Genomic DNA, 22,677 nt, shown 5'->3' with positions numbered 1-22,677 from the left:
GTAATCACACTAGCAACAGGACAAGAATCAACAGTTAGAACCAGATGTGGAACAACAGACAGATTCAAAACTGGGAAAGGAGCACATCAAGGCTGTATATTGTCACCCTGCTTATTTAACTTACATGCAGAGTTCATCAGGTAAAATACCAGGCTGGATGACTCACAAGCTGGAATCAAGATTGCCGGGAGAAATATAAAAAACCTCAGATATGCAGATGATACCATTCTAAAGGCAGAATGTGAAGAGGAACTTAAGAACTTCTTGATGAGGGTGAAAGAGGAGAGTGAAAAAGCTGGCTTAAAACTCAACATTCAAAAAACAGAGATCACGGCATCTGGTTCCATCACTTCATGGCAAACAGATGTGGAAATAATGAAAACAGTGAGAGATTTTATTTTGGGGGGCTCAAAAATCACTGCAGATGGTGACTGCACCCATGAAATTAAAAGATGCTTGCTTCTTGGAAGTAAAGCTATGACCAACCTAGACAGCATATTAAAAAGCAGAGACATCATTTTTCTGACAAAGGTCCATATAGTCAGACTATGGTTTTTCCATTAGTCAAACATGAATATGAGAGTTGGACCATAAAGAAGGCTGAAAACAGAAGAATTGATGCCTTCAAATTGTGGTGTTGGAGAAGACTCTTGAGAGTCCCTTGAACTGCAAGGAGATCAAATCAGTCAATCCTAAAGGAAACCAACCCTGAATACTCATTGGAAGGACTGATGCTAAAACTGAAGCTCCAATACTTTGGCCACCTGATGTGAAGAGCTGACTCATTGGAAAAAACCCTGATGCTGGGAAAGATTGAGGGTAGGAGGAGAAGGGGGAAACAGAGGATGAGATGGTTGTATGGCATCACTGAGTCTATGAACATGAGTTTGAGCAAACTCTGGGAGATAGTAAAGGACAGGGAAGCCTGGTATGCTGCAGTTCATGGGGTTGCAAAGAGTTGGACACTGCTAAGGGACTGAACAACAACAACAAAAAACACACTAGTAATGCAGAGATTTATGCCTTCTCTCTCCACATTTATGTCTCCTCTTCCTGGATTCACTTTTTCCTGAACTCCAAGCAAAACTGGTATGAAAGTTATTTCTCAGCAATCTTGAAAGTGAAAGTGAAAGTTGCTCAGTCATGTCCAACTCTGGGATCCCATGGACTATACAGTCCGTGGAATTCTCCAGGCCAGAATACAGGAGTGGGTAACTGTTCCCTTCTCCAGGGGATCTTCCCAACCCAGGGATTGAACCCAGGTCTCCCACATTGCAGGTGGATTCTTTACCAGCTGAGCTACAAGGGAAGCCCAAGAATATTGGAGTGGGTAGCCTATCCCTTCTCCAGGGGATCTTCCCAACCCAGGAATCGAACTGGGGTCTCCCGCATTGCAGGCGGATTCTTTATCATCTGAGTTACCAGGGAAGCCCTTTACACTTTTTAAAAACAATTGTTTCAGTGCTAAATAAATTTGATTCATTTATTCACAGATGGGTAGGAACAATCAACTATGTGCAACACTGTGAGGAGAGCAAAAACAAATGAGTCTCAGCCCCTGTCCTTAAGGTGCTCATAGTCCTGTGAGACTGATAAATAATTTTAACCTATAGTAGATGACAAGAAATGTAAGTATAACAATCTCACTAGGAGATGGTTAAATTAAAAAGGCCATCTCTCCTTTGAGGTCAGGAAAGCTTTAGGAATTTGATGACCTTTGAAACAAATTCATAGTTATGGGTAGGGTTTTGTTTAACCAAGATTTGGGGGTTGTTTTTGTTTTTGTTTTTGTTTTTAGTGATAGAAGCCCAACTCAAATTAATTTAACCAAACATAGAACAATGTGTTGGTTTAACTAACTTAAAAAAAATGTAAGAGTATCTAATTTCAGACAAATGTGAATCCAGGGTATCTAAATGATTCCATTAGAGAGCTGCCAAAAATACTGATAATTGGGATTCCCTAGGAGTTCAGTGGTTAAGAATCTGCCTGCCAATGCAGGGGACCCAGGTTCAATTCCTGGTCCCAGAAGATCCCACGTGCTGTGGAGCAACTAAGCCCACGCATTGGCTCAGCTACTGTAGCCTGCACTTTAGGGCCTGTGCTCTGCAACAAGAGAAGTTACTGCAATGAGAAGCCCACACGCCCCAGCTTGCTGCAACTAGAAAAAGCCTGTATGCATTAACAAAGACACAGCACAGTAAAAATAAACAAAATTAAAAAAAAAAAAAATATATATATATATACATATATATATATATAGGGCTTCCCAGTAGTAAAGAACCAGCCTGCCAATGCAGGAGACAAAAAATATTGATAATTATTATAGTTAAATAATGGAAAAATTATTCTTTCCCCTTCCATGTAAATTTGAAATCAATTTTCCCAATAAAATAGTTTAGAAGCTCCAGGAGGGCAGAAGTTTTAGTCTGTTTCTACTACTGCTATATCCTCAGTACTTACAACAGTATCTGAAATATAGTAAAAATTTAATAAGTATTTGTTGATTGAAAAAAAAAAAAGAAAGCTGTCAATTTCTTGGAGGTTCTAGCTTGTACTGGCTTTGTTTTCAGACAAGTTTATTTCTTGTGGAAGAAAGGATGGACACCATCTCTCCAGACTGTCATTGTTACCAGATCCACTGCTCCAGCAAAAAAAGAGTGCCTCTCTCCTGATAAGTGAGGCAGAATATACAAACACGGCTCTGTTTGGCCAGGTCTGGATCGATCGCATGCCCATGTCAGGAGTCAAAGATGGGCTCAGCCCACTGAATCCACGGATTGTCTTTATGCAGGAGTGGTTTCCTCAAATTAAAAAGGAAGCTTTAAAATGAGAAAGAGGAGAAATGATTGCTGCATAGTCAAGAACAACAGAGGCCTATCACAAGTTTCACAGGTGCAGTTGAGAAGTAAAGTGAACTGAAGTTGCTCAGCCGTGTCCAACTCTTTGTGAACCCATGGACTGTAGCCTACCAGGCTCCTCCGTCCACGGGATTTTCCAGGCAAGAGTACTGGAGTGGGTTGCCATTTCCTTCTCCAGGGGATCTTCCCGACCCAGGGATCAAACCCAGGTCTCCCACATTGTAGGCAAATGCCTTACCCTCTGAGCCACAAGTTGAGAAGGAGCAGGGAAACCCAGGTGGAGGCAGTGGCCTGGAAGAAGGCAGAGAGGCAAGACAGCAGAGGAGAGTGCAGTTTGACAAGAAGGTTGGGGCAGAAAGAAAAATCAAGCTGGAACTGTATTATAAAAAAGGCTGGACTGTCAGGATAAGGTGTTTAAGCATTGTTTTTTTAGTTGAATTATAGTTGACCCTGATGCTGGGAAAGACTGAAGGAAGAAGGAGAAGAGGGCCACAGAGGATGAGATGGTTAGACAGCATGACAGACTCAATGGATATGTATTTGAGCAAACTCTGGGAGATAGTGAAGAACAGGGAAGCCTGGTGTGCTACAGTTCATGGGGTTGCAAAGAGTCGGACAGGACCTAGCAACTGAAGAACAACAACATAGTTGATTTACAATGTTGTGTTACTTTCAGGTTAGAGCAAAGTGATTCATACACACACACACATACACACTGTTTTTCAGATTCTTTTCTGTTATAGGTTATTGCAATATACTAAATATAATTCTCTGTACTATATAGTAAGTTCTTCTTCTTTGTCTCTTAGTGTGTATCTGTTAATGCCCAAACTCCTAATTTATCCCTCCCTCTCCCCTTGCCCTTTGGTAATCACATGTTTGTTTACTATGTCTGTGAGTTTGTTTCTGTCTTGTAAATAAGTTCATTTGTATCACTTTTTTAGATTATGTGTATGACATGATATTTGTCTTTCTAACTTACTTCACTTAGTATGATATTCTCTAGGTCCATCCATGTTGCTAAAATGGCAGTATTTCATTTTTTTTTTATGGCTGAATAATGTTCCAGTGTGTGTGTATATAATGTGTGTGTGTGTAGCCTAGTTTTAAAGGGAGTGGGGAGCCAAAAGAGTAACCCAAAATATCATCACATATTACATATATAATAAATATATCATCAAGTATAATTGAAAATCAGTTTTCTGCATTTTCTTTAAGACTGTGGTTTGTAGTTATATGCTTCATTTACAAGGCATTTATTTTCAATTAAACTATATACTCCTGCTTGACCTGCTACTGGCAAAAGTTTCATTATGTTTGTTGAATGCATCTGTCTCCTTCAGCTTACTGAATTTCTTTCTTGCCTATAACCTTGGGATTTGGCTAAACTGAAAATACTTATCAGTATGGGCAAGCCCAGGTGAAGGACCAGGGAACTCGTAGAGATAAATACAAAGAATGCAACCAACTATGAATCCTTGAACCTGCTGGGCAATTTACAATCTTACTTTTTTAAGGCACTCATTTATTCTTCAGTTAAAGTTGTTCTCTCAATCTTAGCACACACTTTGGAAAAATAAATATTTCATTATAATAATGAGTAAAAAGTAGCTTTGGAGGAAGTATCTTGCTGATGAAGAATAATTTCTGTCTCCCTCCATTTTCTCTGTGTCTTCTCTAAAAACAGAAGTGAGAAAAGAGTTGACCAGAGCTCAGAGTAATAAGCCATGAAGTTCCCCAAAGAGAGTCAACCTGGGTTGACCACCACATAAGTTTTTATTGTTGTTGTTGTTTGGTTTTTTTCTTTTCTGGATCCGGATCAGAAAGTTTTATTGGTGACTGAACTCAAGGTAGTTTTAATGGCCTCCCTTCACTTTTAAATGAGAAAGTACTTTGCAGACAGGGAAATGCTATACATAAATTCATTATCATCATCTCAATGACCAGAAGAAGTCCATGAGGTAGGGTTACCATGGTTCCCATTTTTTCTGATGTGAGGCAGTGTAGCTTCATGATAACCATACCTTGAATTCCCCAGCTTTTTGCCGTTTAACCTACAAAAGCCCCCACAGCCTCAGCTGTAATACGGGGTAATAAAAGTATGTGTTTATTTAATAGTGCTCTGGTGAGGATTAGCTGAGATAAAAATGAATAAAAAGCAACTAGTTCAGTTTTGCAGCACGACCAACTCATTCAGGTTTTCCTAGAACTCCCCTGGTGTTAGCATCATAAACCCCTTAAAGACCTCACAACCTGGTCAGCCCCAGCTAAACTGTGATGGCTGGTTATCCAAAAGGCAGGAGCTCAAACATTCTTAGAAAATATTAGATATTTTTGTCTTAGAGGAGAAAGGCGAAGATCAAAATACTTAGCATGGTGTAAGGAACACAGGTATTTTGTTTTAAAAAAAAAAGTCATTCATTTATCCTAAGAGAATTAAACCTCAGAATTCTTATCTAAGGCTTTTAAAGCCAAATGTGTTCCCACCACAGGATGGAGTGGTCTTTTCATTTCAGTTGAGTCAGTTATTTCAAAATCAGTCCCCTAGTCCAAAATATAATAAGCTTTTGGTATTCTATTTACGATAACATATCAGAGAGAAAGTGAATATTTCATCTGGGAGCCAGGGCAGTCACTAGGGGACTGAATTTTGTCAGCAGTACCATGTTAATAAACTTGAGAAAGCCCTGTGTCAGGTTAAAATGCAACTTTTCACCCCCGCTGGCCTGGCAAACTGAACGGGGAAGGCAACCTCTAGCAAAAGAGGATTAGATTTCACAAAAAGATATGGGAAGGGACACAAAATCCCTCACCATGTCCCCTGAAAAAATAAAAGAACAAAAGAGCCAGTGGCCATTTCTTCAAAGAAGAGCCTTCCCTGGACTGTTTCCACTTAAAATCTACTTTTTTCTTACTTTTGAAATTGGGTGGTTGGTGTTTAACAAAATCTTTACAAAGGTAAGTGTTTTATCTTCTTTTTATTTAGGAAACATTCCAGGGAGGATTATGTGGTGTTTGAATTTGGTAGGAAATTTTGTGATCAGTTCCTGAGAAGAAAATAGGGTTTATTTTTGGTTTGGTACCCAGCTAGATGGGCAGGTAGGAGGCTGTGGAAAGACAGTGGTTCTGTGGTGTGGAGTTACCAGGAGGCTGGCTTGAAAGTATAGCCTCCAAGGAATGCTGGCAGCAGCATTTTTATTAGCATTTTCATTTCTTTCTTTCATTTTTGTGAAGTTGTAGCAAGACTGTGGCTATTTCTTAAAGGAATTTAGTGCAAAAGTTATGCCCCTTGCTATTCTGAGATCTTGCCTAAGATTTGAAAATGTGCCCAAAGTAGATATGATCTGAGACTTCAAATGAGGAAAATAAGTTCAAAATAATTTTTTTTCTTGGTGGTGAGTGGGGGAGTTTTAAAGAGAAGGTGCATCTGTTTTTCCTTCCTTTTTCTTTTTTTCCAAAGGAAGATTTTTTTGTTGTTGTTAATAAGACATCCTAGCAGGAAAGAAAAAAGGAGAGATCTTGTCATTGCTAATCTTGCCAAGAGTTATGTATGGGTTGAATTGGGTCCGTTCCCCAATTCACATGCTGAAGTCCTAAGCCTTAGTACCTCAGAATGTGCCTGTAGTTGGACACAGGGCCTTTAAAGAGGTGATTATGATAAAATGGTTGAGAAGATCCCCTGGAGAAGGGCATGGCAACCCACTCCAGTATTCTTGCCTGGAGAATCCCAGAGGAGCCTGGAAGGCTATGGTCTATAGGTTTGCACAGAGTAGGACACGACTGAAGTGATTTATTAGCACTAGCACATGATAAAATGAGGTCAAATGGGCAACCATAATCCAATATGACTGATGTCCTTGTAAGAAGAGGCAGTTTAACTCAGACATGAACACATAGAGGAAAGACCATGAAAGGACACAGTGAGAAGGTTGCCATCAGCAGGCCAAGGAGAGAAGCCTCAGAAGTCAATCCTGCCAACATCTTCATCTTGGACTTTTGGCCCCCAAAACTGTGAGACAGACTTCTGAAGTTTAAGCCACTTGGTCTGTGGTATTCTGTCATGGAAGCCCTGAGAAACCAGCACACTAAGTTAAATGACTATTTCTGCCAAAGGATATTGCCGGGGGGCATGATAACTCCTTATTTGAGGAGGAAAAATAGTGGCTTGCTTTTCTTATGTCTTTGTTATTCATTTTTAGCTATCTCTTAAAAATACATACAGAATTAGGGAATTTAGGTTTCAGTGGGGTCATTTTTGGCAGGGGGGTGTAGGGATGTAAGAATGTATTTCAGTAACATTTATTAATCTGAGTTTATTTTCATATGCTTAGTAAAATTCTGAACCATGTATTACCTATAGGATAATTTAAAAATGAAAGAATATTAATTTTTTTTATCATAAGGCTTTGATTTCTTTGTATGGCCAAACTTGGACTTTTTTTTAACTTAAAATTATGGTGTAAGTTTTTTTCCTGACCTTTGTAAGTTGCTTAAAATGACCGTGCTCAAGCTCAGAGTAATTAAGATAAATATGAGAGGGCCATACATGGAATAAAATGCTGCTGTTTTAAAAACTGTAGTACCGTGTTAAAAAGCATTTTTAGTGTTAACTGAAAAAAAAAATTAAACCAATTGTACATAAATTATTATTGCAATTATGCATAATTATACATAGAGTATGTATATTGTAATTATACCTATTGTATCATTATAACTAGTTTTTCCCTAAAACCTACCATAGGAAAAGCACTATGAGGAATATACTGAACAGTGGTTACCTTTGGAGAATGGTATTATGACTCTTGTGGCTTCCCAGGTGACTCAGTGGTAAAGAATCCTCCTGCCAATACGAGAAACATGAGTTCAATCCCTGGGTTGGGAAGATCCCTGGAGAAGGAAATGGCAACCCACTTTAGTATTCTTGCCTGGGAAATCCCATAGACAGGGGAGCCTGGTGGGCTAGTCCATGGGGTCACAAAGAGCCGGCGTGACTTAGCGTCTAAACAACAACAACAAACAACTATGACAGCTCCCCTCCCAATAGTTCATTCAGCTTTTTGCCTACATTTGTTTCATAAGCATGTATTACTTTTATGATTAAAGAAAATTGTCCACCATCAGTGTGAAACTGCATGAGTTCCTTATACATTAATAACTAAATGAGCTAATCACCAGATGTAAACACCTGGAATAGCCTGGTCTAGACTGTGAGCTCAGTCATGTTTACTTCTCTTTGTCTACATATGGGCTAGACTAGTTTCCCACAATACAACAGGATACAGGTGTCCCAGGAACAGCTCATGGTACTCAGTTCTAACAATCAAGACAAAATCAAGAGTCAACACAGTTCAGACATGCGGGTAGGAGGTAGAAGGAGATGTAGGTCTTCTCATAAGTAGAATTTAATCTTTTAGTGAATCGGTACTATACTATGTTCCTCAACAGTAGACATGTACATTGTTTATTAAGAATGCCCCAATTAAGTACTTTTGTGAAATGTAAATATCACGGATGCCTCCCCCTGGAACACAAAAAAGGATATTCCCTTCCAGAAAGATGCGTGGCAAAGTAAAACTTGTTGCAAGTTAGAAGGGATTTGATGAAAAAAAGTAATTCTTTAGGCACCATATAGACTTTACATAAAAAACTGTTTGGAGTACTACTGAGATAAATAAGAACTGCTTTGTTGATCAGGCTGACTCTGCATGTTGACACAAGACTTTGAGGGAGAATTTCTAGGTGTTGTGAAATTACTGAGCACACATGGCTAACTTCAGTAGAAGGACTGACACTGGGACCAGCACTCAGAATTGTGCTCTTTCCTCTCACAGCTTCCTGACCCTTCTCTGTCCCTGGGGAAAGAAAAAAAAAATCCCTAAGCCACTTTTAGAACAGCTAAGGAAGTTGTGTAACGAGGCGCAGGAAATGTTTGCTGGTGACTCTAAGAGAGGGATTTTCAATATGGTTTAGCCAACGAGAGAATCTGGAAATTCTATCATTTTTATGACGGTACCTAGAACCCAACAAAACGAAAACTAATTGAACGGTGCAACTGGAAACTTTATTCACCCTCCCACATCTGGATGAATACCTCCAGTAAGGACCGAAGGATTCAAGCATATCAGCCGTGTTTCTCACCTGCTATTATTCTAGCAGGTTCTCAGTAAAGTGGCGATAAAAGAAACTGGAAAAAAAAATCTCTGAAAGACATCTGAGGATCACAGATCGTTTGTATTCCTAGATTCTGAGCTGAGTAGTTCCTTCTCAACTGAACAAAGTTCTTTATTTTCTACTTTAATATGAGTTGACCTGAAACTTTAGGCCTGGGCCAAGTTACAAATATACTCTACCAGGAATTGGCTTTGTTAACAAATTCCAAACTGGAGTCCCATTTTTAACTGAGGAATTAGCTGAACCTTACAAGTGCAGTAGGGCTTAGTGTAACAATATGAGCTTTCATAGCCTTGCTATTTAAGATGCTTTCTCTCAGACTAAATAAGCAAAACTACTCCCAGACATCTACCCCAAGTATCACAAGAGCGACTTACATATCATATAACTTAGAATGGAGTGGTTTGATTTCTTTAGGCTTCCTGACTTTAGTCAGCTGCATATGCTGATGTTGGGAATGTATTCTGAAGACACTGTATCACTTGGCCAAGGAAACGGAGGGCAGGATGGCTTTGAAATTATATTCAATGGCAGAAGGCGGTCTTGGAATGCTGTTTGTTTCTAGACATCATGCTTGTATCTCCTAAACAGTGTTCTCTTTGGGGTAAAATTTTGCTCTTTTATCCCTGGTGGCTCAGATGGTAAAGAATCCGCCTGCAATGTGGGAGACCTGGGTTGGGAAGATCTCCTGGAAGAGGGCATGGCAACCCACTCCAGTATTCTTGTCTGGAGAATCCCCATGGACAGAGGAGCCTGGTGGGCTACAGTCCATGGGGTCACAAAAAGTCAGATATGACTGAGCAACTAAGCACATCCATACCAGAGATAATAAGGTAGATAAATATTTTTAGGATATTTTCTAAAATAAAGAAGATGAAAGCTTTTTGAAGAATGACAAGTGTAATTCTGAATATCCTTTGATGGCATGGTGCTTAGGATGTTTTTACCTTGTTGACACATTCTGTCTTATCGGAGAAGGCATAACATTTACAGTTAGCTTTCAGCAATGTGTTTCCTATGTGGAAGGAAGATTTTTGAAGACTAGAATGATACAGCCTTAAGTATACATCAAGAAGACTCAAAAGAATGTATGCTGATCTTTACTGCCAGTAGGATTAATAAAATCATGTACCCAAAATTCTTAGAATGATGCCTGTCATATTATAACTGCTCAATAACTTAATGACTATTATGATTATGATTAAACTGTAGACTCAGGGAGTCAACTTTTTATTTTACATCTCCTCTTGGCTATCTCCCAGCTACTCAAAATTGACATATTCAAAGATGAGCTATTTATTTCTTCACCATTGCAATCTGGCTCTTCCCAGATGCAATCTGGCTCTTCTCACAATCCTTCCCATCTTAGTAAACAACACCCTACATTTGTTCAAGCCAGAAATCTTGTCAGTCACACCTGATACCTCCTTTTCCCTCAACAATCATCCATCACTAAGTCCCATTCATTAACTACTTTAAAAAAATTTTTAATTGATCACTTGTCTCTATCAGTATTGCTAAACTTCTATCCTAGGGTTTTCAGTCTCTGCATTATTGACATTTGGGGCCAGAAGATTCTTGGCTATGGAGGACTATTCTGTGCATTGTAGAATTGTTAACAGTACCCTTGTTCTCTACCAGAGGGACTCCCCATTTGTGACAACCAAAAATGTCTCCAGACATTACCAAAGTTCTCCACTAGGAACAAAATGTTCCCAGTGGAGAACTACTGAAATTACTCTAATTTCCTACTTCAGCTCATACAAAGGCTCCTTACTGGTTCTGTCCCTAGCAAGGATAAGTCTCTCCTTCACTCCCTGTAAAGCCTTTCTCCACATAAGTCTTCACACCATAAGAATTTCATCAGTTCACACAGCATGCTAAACCCTTGGCCTACTTTTCTTCACACTAAGAACAGATACCCCCAACCATGTCCATTTTCATTGGGTCCTGGCCCTCTCCAACCTAATCTTGCACATGTCCCTAACACTCCAGCCAGCCATAGTGAAATTCTTCCTCAATATTCCAAGCACCTGTGCACCTCAGCACCTTCACCTCAGCTATTCCCCATCAGGAGTGCTCTGAAGCTTGACTTGATACTTATCCATTTAGGGGCCCCCTCTTACTTTCTATCACAGTACGCTAATTGTTCCCATAATTTGCAACTGCACATTTTTTAATCTTTTGTTGTTTGGCTCATATTAGATGATACATTTCTTGAAGGTAGGAGATGGTCTATTTTACTCCTTACTCAACACCAGCGCCATCACAGTGTCTTGCACATAATAGGAAATTGATGCATATTGATGGAATGAATGAATGATTAATAAATGAAATGTAAAAGCAGTTTTGATTGGGAATTGCTTTCCCCATTCTTAGCACTAGGGGGTGCTAAATAAATAAATATATAATTTTAACAGTATTTCAGAAGTTTGGATGAGTCTTTCCAATGATGCCATTTAAACTGGGTATCCCGACAAACTATTCTTCACAATATTACCAAGTTCAAAAGTTGTGCTAATTAATGAGATATCCCTGCAAAGTGTTTAGCACAACAGCACTAAGCATTTAGAAGTACTCAGTAAGTGCTATTATTTGAACCTATTAACCTATTTAAAAATTAAGTTCTCATCGGCTTTCCCATAAAAGGGTTAGGGGAAGTAGTTCAAACTGAAGAACCATTACTAACCTGTATTCTCCTTAAATGACTCTTTCTGTGTCCCAGGGTTTTCACTATTTGCACTGAAACATATAACTGCCAACTCATAACAAAATGTGAACAAGTTTAAAATACAAAATGACTAAAATTTGAAGAATAAAGTGTTCAATAAAAATGTTAGGTTAACTTCATTTTAAGTCAATCACTGGTGTTCTGATTCCTAAATAAAAATGTCATAGGATAAGATCCTTATCTGAAAATTCAATCTTGACTCTATTTAAAATTTACTAGGGTTTTTGAAAGTCCTATTGCTGAGGGAAGATTTTATGACCCATTTCACTAAACTGGAATAGCGATTAAGGTTAAATGTATCCCTTTGCCAAGACAGCAGCCAAGTTTCAGAAGTGTCAAATGCTAACATGTTGCTTTGATACTTTTCAGCAAATGTATTTTGAGTTGCATAGCATTCACAGGCTTCATTTCATCCAGTATGCTGATATTTTACCATCTAAAGGAATTAAAACCTCTTAGGTAGACAGAGTATGAGGAAAAATATCTGGTGTCCTGAAGATCTTTTTGTCATGCTGCTGCTGCTGCTGCTGCTAAGTCGCTTCAGTCGTGTCCGACTCTGTGCGACCCCACAGACGGCAGCCCACCAGGCTCCCCCGTCCCTGGGATTTTCCAGGCAAGAGTACTGGAGTGGGTTGCCATTTCCTTCTCCAATGCATGAAAGTAAAAAGTGAAAGTGAAGTCGCTCAGTCGTGTCCGACTCTTTGCGACCCCATGGACTGCAGCCTACCAGGCTCCTCCGTCCATGGGATTTTCCAGGCAAGAGTACTGGAGTGGGGTGCCATTGCCTTTTCCGTTTTGTCATGCACCGAGTAGTAATGGATATTTTTCATACTGCAAAGATGTAATTACAAAGTGAAGTTGTGATTTCACTGTTTTCTTCTCTCTCTTTAGATTTTCAAATTGTCCTGATTTCTTCATTTTTCTATGACACTTGTAATTTTGTGCCATTTAAATCACCACAATGAAATGGAGTGGTTACTCTTAAGTCCCAGGAAAGCATGTTACCTCCTTCTCAAGCCTTCACCCAAAGAGCCATTGTAATTGGAAGAAAAATATCCTAAAGGAAACTTCACTGAGGATTAGAAAGTACCCAAAAAACAAAAATATTTCTTTCAGACAGTTCTATTGTGGAACCAAAGAAAGTAACTCAGGGGCTAGTTTGGGATTTTGTTCTTCCTTCAAGTCAGACTAGGTAGCTCAATTGTGTGAAAGTGTGCTAGTCTGGCCAAGATAGTATCCAAGCTGGGTCCCTATCTGGGCCTGAAAACAAACAACCATCTTACCAGCTGAAGTTCTTGTTCACAGGGCAACCTGGCTTAGGGATTCTAGAGGAAGCATTCCAAGTTTGTAGAATTAGAAATGCAATTTAAAGAGTTTCTGCCTCTAGTGATAGAGTTCTATCAGTCTTTAAATTTGCATGTATATATAAAATTGGCCTTTAAAAGAAAGGCCAACCGGGTTGGGTGGGAGTCAGAATCAATGAGATTGTCAACATCATGCTTATCATCATCTTCATCTTATTTGTCTTCCGCTTTATCCTCCTCCTCCCCATCAACACCATCACTGCTTCATGTTCTCATTATGAGCAAGGCACTGGGCTAAATGCTTTATTATGTCATTTAATCTTCCCAACCATTTCTTGAGGTAGCCTTGGCTATCTCCATCTTACAGTTAACAGAAACCATGGGTCTAAAAGACTGCCCAACACATGAAAGAACACCCAGGTAGTGAATTTGAGAGCTATGATTCAAATCCTAGTCTCTGATTCCCAAGTTCACTATCTCAGTCGAGCTCATCATGCTCAGTCACTCAGTCAACTCTTTGTGACCCCATGGACTGTAGCCCACCAGGTTCCTCTTTCCATGGAGTTCTCTAGGCAAGAATACTGGAATAGGTTGCCATTCCCTTCTCCAGGGGATCTTCCTGGCCCAGGGATCAAACCCACATCTCCAGCATCTTCTGCACTGAAGGTGTATTCTTTACTGCTGAGCCACTGCGAAAGCCCTCACAATCTCAGTCTCTACACGCATATGCTAACCTCAGAGAGATCAGGCTACCAGCTTCTGTTCAATGTTAAGTCAAAAGGCTGGATTATTTTTTTTCTAACAAAAACTTTATTATGAGAAGGTTTAAAACTCTTTTGAGGAAAACTTTACAGTGACCCAATTTCTTGTGACCTAGATTGTCCCAGTTAGCTTACAACTGATACTTAGCCTTCAAAAAATAACATTATGAAACATACTTCTGTCCGACTCCCCTAAAGAGTGAACCAAGCTCAGTATATGCCCATCTACAAATAAAATGAAAACTGCTTCTTAGACATCTGACACCCAGCAACACCATGGAGATAAATCCTGGCTTTCTACATGAAATATCAAAAAGACATTGGGAAGAGATGTGCTTAGTAATAACAGTAGCTAACATTATTGAGCATTTCTCCATTCCCTTAAGAGAATGTCAGTCAATTATTTAAATATCTTATGCTCATCCATGTTATAATTTTTGAGAGTTTATCTATTGTTTTTCTTTTACTTTTACGTGTAACATGTGTAACATCTTACGGGCAGGAATGGTATTTTATCCTTCCAGCCACTATAGTCCTTGGTACATAGTAACTACCTACTCAACTACTTACTAGATGATATTAATTTATTACTATAGCAATAGACTTACTATCTTTAGCTTATGAACTCCACAGACAATGTCTGTGCCTTAATTGTTATTGTATTCATAGTATCCAGCACAGAGTCAGGAATACAGTAAGGACTCATTATTAATAGGTGATTAACAATGAATTAAGACTAAAGTTTAACTCTATAACCACCCACTGTGCTCGACACCTAGCGTGTACTCAAACATATTCTAGAAATTTCACAATGACCTTTGGCTGAGTGAAGATTTGACAACCTACTGCTTCTAAGCCTCTGGTAATGGAACTGCACTGGTCCATCCACCCAGTTCTACTCTGTAACTTGAAATGGGACTGCCTATGGGATGGGGCCAATCGTAGTAAAAACATCTTAGAGTTTGAATAAAGGGAACTAACCCCTACATGGATCAAAATGGTGACCTTCACTTCTCCAGTTATTGCTATAGTAATCACAAAAAGCAGTCTCACAAGAAGAGAAGGATAAGTTTAGGAGCAACTGGATACCATCTGGTCAGAAATTCTATATTAAAATGCTGGATGCATCCCCAGTCAGCTTCCTAGCACCTCATCAAATTAAGCTGTATTTCCTAAAGTGAGGCCTGAGTTGTCAGGTGGTATGTAGGGAGGGCAAGTTTGTGAGGAAAGGTGTTTTTTATTGCTAAGAAGCTAGTCTAGAAAATTCATGGGCTGGCTGAAAAACAAAACAAAACAAAACACTATTTTATATGAGTCCTGAAGGAAGAAATTTCAGTGTAGAATGACTCTGAATAGCCAGGTTGATAGTAAAAGGAGATGGAAAAATGAGCCTGTTAAACTTAGGAATGTCATTTCACAGTCTGATATGGTTAAAAGACCCAGAACTTGCCATTAGAAGACATGGACGTGAGTATAATCTTTGCTAGTCCCTGTGTTGACCTTGAGCAAGTAATAACCTCTTTGAGGCTTAGTTCCTCCTTCTGTAAATGAGGGATAAATCTCTTGGCCTAGCACACTGGGATCACCAGGGTCATTGACCATGTCTCATGTCCATGAAGAGGTTCAAGTGTAGGTATTTGACATTATCACTAAACCAGGCTTCATTTAATGTTCCTTACATGGCAAGATAGAAAGAATTTAATTATATTGCTTTAAATGTATGGTTTTATTAATAGATGACAATACTTATGGTGTATTACAGATTAATAAGTTTTTTTGGTGTGAATTCTGTGTTTAGCTTGCTTTAGTACAAGTACACTACATTTTCCTTCTACTTTAATAGCATTAATCTGGTTAAAGTAAATCTTTAGGAAGGTATCACAGTTTTTTGGACTGGGGCATTCTTTTGCTACAGTAGAAAGGCTGGGCTGAGGTAATCCTTTTGAAGCTGCTCCAGCCCAAAAAATTGTGCTGAAGTTTATATTTAAGGTAGTCAAAGTATGGAGGTTCCTCAAAAAACTAAAAATAGAATTCCATGTGGTCTAGCAATCCACTCCTGAACATATATTTGGACAAAACTATAATTCAAAAAGATACCTGCACTTCTATGTTCATAGCAACACTATTCACAGTAGCCAAGATATGGAATCAACCTAAATGTCCATTGACAGAATGGACAAAGAAGAGGTGGTATACACATACAATAGAATATTGCTGCTGCTGCTGCTGCTAAGTCGCTTCAGTCGTGTCCGACTCTGTGCGACCCCATAGACGGCAGCCCACCAGGCTCCACCATCCCTGGGATTCTCCAGGCAAGAATACTGGAGTGGGTTGCCGTTTCCTTCTCCAGTGCATGAAAGGGAAAAGTGAAAGTGAAGTTGCTCAGTCGTCCAACTCTTAGCGACCCCATGGACTGTAGCCTACCAGGCTCCTCCATCCATGGGATTTTCCAGGCAAGAGTACTGGAGTGGGGTGCCATTGCCTTATTACTCAGCCATAAAAAAGAATGAAATAATGCCATTTATAGCAACTTAAATGGACCTAGAGATTATCATACTGAGTGAAGTCAGACAGAAAAAGACAAACACCATATATCACTTATTACTTACACTGGAACCTAAAATACAACACAAATGAATTTATCTACAAAACAGAAGCAGACTCACAGACATAGAGAACAGACATATGGTTGCCAAGGGTTGGGGGAGTGGGTGAGGGATTGACTGGGAGTTTGGGATCATCAGAGGCAAACTACTACATGCAAAATGGATAAAGGTCAAAGTCCTATTGTATAGCACAAGAACTATATTCAATATCCTGTGATAGATCATAATGGAAAAGAACATGAGAAAGAATGTATATATGTGTATATATATACACACACACATATATATAACTGAAACATTTACTGTACAGTAGAAATTAATAGAACCTGGTAAATCAACTATACTTCAATAAAATATATTAAAAATGATTAAGATGGTAAATTTTAAGTCATGTGTATTTCACCATAAATAAATTTTTTAAATTTTAGAAGAGAGATAATTATCATTTCTCATTTAAATCAATTAATTGCCCAATATAAACCAGTTAATGGAAATAATTTAAAATTGTGGTACCAATTCAGAATTTTAGATGAAAAAATATGCGCCAAGATTTCTTTCCCTTCCTCTCTCCCTCCTTCTTTTCTACAAATATTTATAGATCTTCTCCTCATTTACTGACATTCTTTGAAGATGAGGAGTGTGGGAGAAAAAAAATTCTGGCACTCATGGATCTTACCTTCTACCGAGGGGTGGGGACAACAAACAGGAAAACAAATAATGTCAGACAGAGATAAATGCCAAGAAGAAAACAAAAATCAGGAAAACAAATATTTATTGAGCTTCTACTTATTTGCTGACAATCTTTGAAGACTTGGAAACTAGGATGAAAAAGTTCTGGTGCTCATGGATCTTAAACATTATGGTGAGGGCAGGAACAATAAACAGGAAAGCAAGTAATGTCAGGTAAAGGTAAAAGCTATAAAAAAAACAGTCAGGAAAGATCATAAAGAGAACACAGTGGGCAAGTGCTGCTTAGAGACCAATGGAAGCCTTCGTACAGCAGGGTTGTTTGATTAGAGACTTGAGAGAAGGAGCCTGGATGTGCCTGAAGGAAGCGCTATTTTTAGGCAGAGAAAACAGGAAGTGCAAAAGCCCTGAGGCAGGAATAGACTTGGTTTGTCCGGGAGACATGTAGGCTGCCCGTGGGGCAGACAATGAATGAGTGAGGGAGAAAATGGTGAGAGGTAAAGTTGGAGGGACAGCTAGGGGCCAGAATTAGTTATGTTCTTGTGGCCCATTTCACAATGAAGTAACTGAGGCTTCTCTGCTGGCTCAGTGGTAAAGAATCCACCTGCCAGTTAAGGAGATGTGCATTTGATCCCTGGGTCAAGAAGATCCCCTGGAGAAGGAAATGGCAACCCACTCCAGTATTCTTGCCTGAGAAATCCCACAGACAAAGGAGTTGGACATGACTTAGCAACCAAACAACAACAACAACAAACTGAGGCGTGAGGAAAATAGGTCACTGAGCCCAATCTAAAGATACTGAGATACCACTCTGGAAGATACTTAAGATGGGTAAGAATCTGTCTGGTTTTTGTCCACTGGGAACTTCTCTAGACTGTGCAGAGCCAAGTTAGAAAAGTGACAATCCTTTTTTGGCTCTTCCTGCTGAAAATGGAATTACATGATGTTATGCTATATGTGAATGATACTTGATTATCTCTCCCTAAATTTGTGACTATATATGTATGCCTTGAAGGAAATGCAGAAAGGTAGCACACTGAGAAAGAAGAACACTCTTTTGTAATTTAGAGAACATGCATTATATAGTTGTTTTGGAATTGTTTTTAAGCTAAATCCAAGTACAGTTTGATAAAGGTTGTAATAATGTGCACAATGAGGCAAGCTTAAATTCTATATCTGAACATATGTAAAGGCTATGCATATTAGATACATGAAATTATAATACTTTCCAGCCAACGTCATTTGATTTTGCACAGCAGACCCACAGTTAGCAGCCTTCTGGTTTTCAGGTATGTCATTTGTGTTTTTCTGTCAGTTAGTCATTCTTTTGATTTTTGAAGTCAATATTTTTCAGATTATTACATAGTACTGATTTCTACCTATGGGCATTGAGGTCTTTTTTCTCCCAGAGTTTTAAACATGCTTCATTTTTCTAGCCACAAAAATCAAATTTAAATCATAAATGGGCAGAGCTAAAATGCAATTAGTCTAAGTGGAAATTGTTCTGTGGTTCTTGAGTTACTTAGAGATGGTTTTCCATCTGTGAATGGGGATCATTCCACTTGGCTCATTTCTCAAGATTGGTGTTTGATGAACTGAAAGAGTTTTAGAAGTAAAGGGGCCTAGACAAATGCTGGGCCAGATCTGCATTCAATAGAAGTCCCCAGTTCTACAAAGTCTTTGTGACTGCCAGAAGTGCTGGGCCATGGTCTTCAAACACTGCAGTGAGACAGCTTTCTCTTTCTTTGATGTCACACTGCTGCTAGAGCAATGTTCTGAAAACAAACCTTGATCCTGTCACTTCTATTCTGGAATTTCTTCTTTGATTTTCCATCACTTAGAGGACAAAATCCAAGTTCTCCTTAGGACATATGGCTGAAAGCGTTCTTTGTCATCTCTTGCCTCTCCCTACCTGCACATGCCAGGCATAAAGCAAGCCTTGCAGAGCTCAGTTCCTTGGCTGGAACAGCTCTCTGTCCCCTCCCCCAACCCCCACCCCCACCCCCAGGACTGTATTCTGAAAAGGACTGGACCAGCACATATGATCTCTTTCCTGTCTCCACATTTCTGCCTCCAACAGATATCATCAACTTAGTGATTAGCTCCGGACCATTTATGCTAGTGGACACAGTAATCAGTGTTTAAAAAAGGCCTGTTTTGGTAGCAATGATATTTTTTAAAGTAGATGTTTTAAAAATATTACTGTTATACATAACTCCTCAGGTCCAGCAGACCTCTCAGCTTTTGTTTTCTTAGATTACTGCTAGTGTCCATTTAGACGCTGGTGCACACCAAGGATTGCTCACCAGTATGCAAGCAATTCAGGAACTTTTTCAAGATGAAGTGTTTCCTTTGGGTAACTTTGTAAAGTGTGCTGCAGGCATACAATTCATCTATGATTGGAGTTTCTTAAAATTTTTCCTTAAGAAATAGAACGCTATTCAATGAATCAGTTTGTATTTATCACACTTGTCAAGCCTTGGGTTGGATAATCAGTCACATGTAATTCTGCATGCTAGGGATTCCAGATTCTTTACTTGCTCGCCAGTCCCTCTATAGCTTATGTCTCCCATGGCATTTGTATTCATTCTGCATCTACAGGTCAGTTTAAAGGGACTAGTGATAGGACATAGGGAAAGTCTTTTGTGAACTGAAAATCCCTGTATACATAGGATGGCTTCTAACTGCTCTTTCATCACTGGGTGTACTTTGCCCTTCTGCCTGTTCAACTGCTTTCTAGTTGTGATGGACCAAGGAATTGAGACTTCTTATCAATCTACTGACTTCTTGGTACGTCCTACTGTCTTTAAAATTTTCTGGCAGCAGAACTGAAAATCACTCAGTCGTGTCCGACTCTTTGCAACCCCATGGACTCTACAGTCCATGGACTTTTCCAGGCCAGGATACTGGAGTGGGTAGCCATACCTTTCTCCAGGGGATATTTCCAACCCAGGGATTGAACCCAGGTCACCCTCACTGCAGGCAGATTCTTTACCAGCTGAGCCAACAGGAGAGCCCCTGGCAACAGAAAGGAAATCATAAATGAAGTCTTCTCTCTGCACATCTTGTCTCTTTGTTCCATGCCCTGCTAGTGGGAGTATACAAAAAGTGTAGGCTTCAGCACAGATCAAACTGTTTTTCACAGGACTGGATTCAAATCCCCAGATGTCACACTCCAATGGGTGGTCATGAACATGTTACTTAACCTCAGTGAGCTTTGGTCATCCCATCTGTAAAGTGGGAATAATGAGAGTACCCTTCCTCCTTATATCAAATGATGTAATACAGGGAAATTGATGAGCATCAAATAAAGAGCAGGTACTTAAATGAAGGTCATGCAAATGGCACAAGCAAGCAGCAAATATCATCTGCTACCATACTATCATTATTATTTATCACTGACATTAACATGAGGTCTTGGGTAATTTCAGGCGTGGCTAGATCAAAACCCACTCCTTTGTCTCTTACTCAAAAAAAAAAAAAACAAGATACAAATAAATGAAAGCATGTTTGGTCTGGTTAACTTTGTTTGCAGACCAACTTATTATTTTTAATAGAAGCTCTGAGTTCAGTTCTGTCACTCAGTCCTGTCTGACTCTGCGACCCCGTGGACTGCAGCACACCAGGCTTCCCTGTCGTTTACAGGGAAACAGCTCCTGGCGTTTACTCAAACTCATGTCCATCAAGTTGGTGATGCCATCCAACCATCTCATCCTCTGTCGTCCCCTTTCCCACCTTCAATCTTTCCCAGCATCAGGGTCTTTTCCAATGTGTCAGTTCTTCATATCAGGTGGCCAAAATATTGGAGTTTCAGCTTCAGCATCAGTCCTTCCAATGAATAGTCAGGACTGATTCCCTTTAGGATTGACTGGTTGGATTTCCTTGCAGTCCAAGGGACTCTAAAGAGTCTTCTTCAACATCACAGTTCAAAAGCATCAGTTCTTCGGTGCTCAGCTTTCTTTATAGTCCAACTCTTACATCCATACATGACTACTGGAAAAACCACAGCTTTGACTAGATGGGACTTTTGTTGGTAAAGGAATGTCTCTGCTTTTTAATATGCTGTCTAGGTTGGTCGTGACTTTCCTTCCAAGGAGCAAGCATCTTTTAATTTCATGGCTACAGTCACCATCTGCAGTGATTTTTGAGCTCCCCAAAATAAAGTCTCTCACTGCTTCCATTATTTCCCCATCTATTGGCCATGAAGTGATGGGACCAGATGCCATGATCTTAGTTTTCTGAATGTTGAGTTTTAAGCCAACTTTTTCACTTTTCCTCTTTCACTTTCAACAAGAGGCTCTTTAGTTCTTCGTCACTTTCTGCCATAAGGGTGGTGTCATCTGCATATCTGAGGTTATTAATATTTCTCCCAGCAATCTTGATTCCAGCTTGTGCTTCATCCAGCCCAGCGTTTCTCATGATGTACTCTGCATATAAGTTAAATAAGCAGAGTGACAATATACAGCCTTGACGTACTCCTTTTCCTATTTGGAACCAGTCTGTTGTTCCATGTCCAGTTCTAACTGTTGCTTTCTGACCTGCATACAGGTTTCTCAAGAGGCAGGTCAGGTGGTCTGGTATTCCCATTTCTTGAAGAATTTTTCAGTTAATTGTGATCCACACAGTCAAAGGCTTTGGCATAGTCAATAAAGCAGAAGTAGATGTTTTTCTGGACTTCTTGTGCTTTTTTGATGATCCAACAGATGTTGGCAATTTGATCTCTGGTTTGTCTGCCTTTTCTAAATCCAGCTTGAACAATTGGAAGTTCATGGTTCACATACTGTTGAAGCCTGGCTTGGAGAATTTTGAGCATTACTTTGCTAGCATGTGCAATTGTGCAGTAGTTTGAACATTCTTTGGTACTGCCTTTCTTTGGGATTGGAATGAAAACTGACCTTTTCCAGCCCTGTGGCCACTGCTGAGTTTTCCAAATTTGCTGACGTATTGAGTGCAGCACTTCCACAGCATCATCTTTTAGTATTTCAAATAGCTCAACTGGAATTTCATCACCTCTGCTAACTTTGTTTGTAGTGACGCTTCCTAAGGCCCACTTGACTTCGCATTCCAGAATGTCTGGCTCTAGGTGAGTGATCACACTCTCGTGATTATCTGGGTCAGGAAGATCTTTTTTGCACAGTTCTTCTGTGTATTCTCGCCACCTCTTCTTAATACATTCTGCTTCTGTTAGGTCCCTACCATTTCTGTCCTTTATTGAGCCCATCTTTGCGTGAAATGTTTCCTTGGTATCTCCAATTTTCTTGAAGAGATCTCTAGTCTTTCCCATTCTATTGTTTTCCTCTACTTCTTTGCATTGATCACTGAGGAAGGCTTTCTTATCTCTCCTTGCTATTCTTTGGAACTCTGCATTCAAATAGGCAAATCTTTCCTTTTCTCCTTTGCCTTTTGCTTCTCTTCTTTTCTCAGCTGTTTGTAAGGCCTCCTCAGACAACCATTTTTCCTTTTTGCATTTCTTTTTCTTGGGGATGCTCTTGATCACTACCTCCTGTACAATGTAACGAATCTTAATATACCCTAACAGAAGCCCTAATATAATAC

General features: G+C 39.5%; 1 protein-coding gene across 6 annotated transcripts in view; it reads left to right on the top strand.

Annotated features, from left to right (window-relative positions):
* The window catches only part of LOC145519792 (uncharacterized), a 256,509-nt gene that overhangs the window by 32,625 nt on the left and 201,207 nt on the right, over positions 1–22,677 (top strand). The window lies entirely within an intron of this gene.

This window comes from Giraffa tippelskirchi, chromosome 9 (genome assembly GCF_054371585.1).
Source record: "Giraffa tippelskirchi isolate mGirTip1 chromosome 9, T2T-mGirTip1v1.2.pri, whole genome shotgun sequence".
NCBI lineage: Eukaryota > Metazoa > Chordata > Mammalia > Artiodactyla > Giraffidae > Giraffa > Giraffa tippelskirchi.
The sequence above is the reverse complement of the archived record's forward strand: the minus strand, read 5'-3'. Positions and strand labels throughout refer to the sequence as shown.